Here is a 2819-nt window from a genome sequence, read left to right as displayed (position 1 = left end):
TTTCAACGAAACTTTAATGCCACCTTAATGACACTTCGTAAATATTTATAAAAATATTTATGATTTAGTTTATAGAAACAAGGTCCTGATACCTTATTTTTTAAAACCACTTGGCCTTAGGGTCATACCACTTGAACTTAATAAATCGCTTATATAACATAAATTATCAAATCAAAAACCTTTTTAAAAACCATATTGACTCATAAATATTAAATAACAATAATACCAAACTTACTCGTCAATTTGGTGGCCCCGAGACAACTGTTTTTGACACCACTAAAAAATGGGCTATTACATGCCCTCTCTGGGCGGACATCTCAGAAGCCCTCTTACCAGTTTTAGCCACTACAGAATGAGCTGACTCTGCGAAAGTCTCCTCCATAGCCTTGGCTTTTTCGACAAGCTCATCAAACAACTCTATATTTTGGACCACTAAATAAACCTGAATATCTCGATTATGCCCGAAACGACACCTCTTACAAGATCCTTCTAGGTCAATACCATCTCAAGAACATACTGATTGAGGCTTACAAGCTCTGCCTCATAGTTCGCCGTAGACAACCACTTTGCACAAGATCTAGAAATTCCCGCTTATGAGCTTCTACATACTGCTCGCCCATAAACTTCCACCTAAAACACCTCTAATAAATAATCCCAAGTTAAATGATCAGTGGTTGTACCTCTCTTAACCATATTCCACCAACGACGCGCCTCCCCATTAAGTAGGGACACAGTACAACCCAACGTCTCCTTATTAGAACAGGACATCTGCTGATAATCCTTTCCACAGCTTCCAACCGGTACTCAGCTACGGTCGGATCAGTCATTTTTAACCTTAGAAAACTCTTTACCACCCCAATGCTCGATGACGTTCAAGCAGTAACTTATAGTTCACAAGTTAGGGATTGCCAGGTGCAGGAGTAGGGTTAGCACCGGCAATCTGCTGAAGCGCTCCAATTATCGCTTCCCTCAGAGGGTCTATGCTCTCATTAAGTATATTTACCCTACGTGGTGACACAAGAGACGTAGAGGATGTACCATCTGCTGAGCACTAGCTCTCACATCCACACGTCTACGAGGCATGTCAAATCATCTAGCATACACACAAACAAATAAACGGTGTGGATGGTGGGAAGATTATCCAAGTCTTTTTCCTGCAAGAAAGTTTTAAAATTAAAGGCAATGTGTTCCCATTCCTACCCCACAAACATTACAATCAAGAGTTATAACATGCATTTTAAATAGAGTCATATTAGCGACTTCATGAAATCTAGGAAATTTAAACTCATGAGTTTTGAACTCCAAAACACAGAATGATCACTAGGTCCGGATTATCACCTGGCTCTGATACCTTCAAATGTATGCCCATATTCGCTGGCGCCAAGCTAATATAAGATGCTACACCACCATCTCACATGATTTCATTGTAATTAAAGAATGAAATACATGCAATTTTGTTTTACTTTAATACTCTAGCATTTGCGAGAATATCAAGTCATGCAAACTTAGTTTAGCATTTAAGCATACTAACATACGAAAATAAATATAAAATGTACATATCTCGAGCATTGGGAAAACTTAGCAAAATTTTCAAAAATGTTATGTAGGTATTGACAACCCTCTATGGTATCGATATTTCCTTAAATATTACGATACACCTAGAAAATTGATACCAAACTAGCATTATGTTTCTCGCCAATTTCAAAACATAAAAAAAAAATATCAGTACCTTTCGCAAGGTATTGATAATTACACCCCAAGTATCGATACTCTCCAAGTATCGATACCAAATTGGTATTTTGACTCCTAAACTTTCAAAAATACAGAGGTATCATTTTAAAAGCCTTATACTGATACCCCTACATCAGGTTACAAAAATTCAGCATATAAAACCATTTAAATTATTAAACTTGGTCCTTAAACCATCAGGCTTCATTCGCTAGTCACATAAGCATCAAAATGTCTGAACAATAAACCAAACACCGTGTCCAATACCGTAATTTTTTCTTCAATCCTCTTGTGTCATAACCTTCATACAAATGGGTCTTTAGAACCCCCAAACTTATTTGAACTCATGCTCAACCTTTATTTTTCAAAATTTTGAGAAAACATTTCTTTGCTCTTTATTCTTTTGAACAACTTCCCTTTGTTCTTTCATCTTTCTTTCTGTTTTTTTTAGAACATGTGAAGAGCATGTATATCTTTTTATTTTTCCTCAAACTTTGATCACCAAGACAAATTTAGTTAAGATAGGTGCACAAAAATAATATAAAATTTAGAAGATGATAATATGGCTTATGGTGTAGGTAATGTGCAAAAAATAGGCCATTAAGCTCTAAAGTAAATTTCAAGTGTTAATTTAATAAGGTCGGCTTGAAAGGCTCAAACGATGAAAAAGAGTGCCTATATCATGTTTAGATCTTATACCTCCTAGGGTTTAGCCTCAAGAAAGTTACCAAGTCAATTCTAAAGACTTAAATCTTCATGCAAGTCTACCTCCAAAGAAATTAAATTTTCATGGAAAGAACATACAAGCATTCCATCATTCAAGATAACATATCAAAAACTTAGATAAAATTAGAAATCATGCTTGCATTTCAACAAACTTATGAACAAAATTCTCTCTGAACATCATTTATTCTAGCATACTTAAGTGAAAAGATTGAGGCATATTGAAATTTTAAAAATTCATGAAAAATATTGTCTTACCCCCCTTTAAAAAGAAGTAATGTCCTCATTTGAAAAGAAAGTAAGGATGAAAACTGAACACCAGGTAGGGTTGTAAGAAAAGTGAGGTGAGTCATAAGACTGTTTAAGTG

The sequence above is a fragment of the Gossypium hirsutum genome, chromosome A06 (genome assembly GCF_007990345.1).
Source record: "Gossypium hirsutum isolate 1008001.06 chromosome A06, Gossypium_hirsutum_v2.1, whole genome shotgun sequence".
NCBI classification, from domain to species: Eukaryota; Viridiplantae; Streptophyta; class Magnoliopsida; order Malvales; family Malvaceae; genus Gossypium; species Gossypium hirsutum.
Note: the sequence above shows the minus strand (reverse complement) of the source record.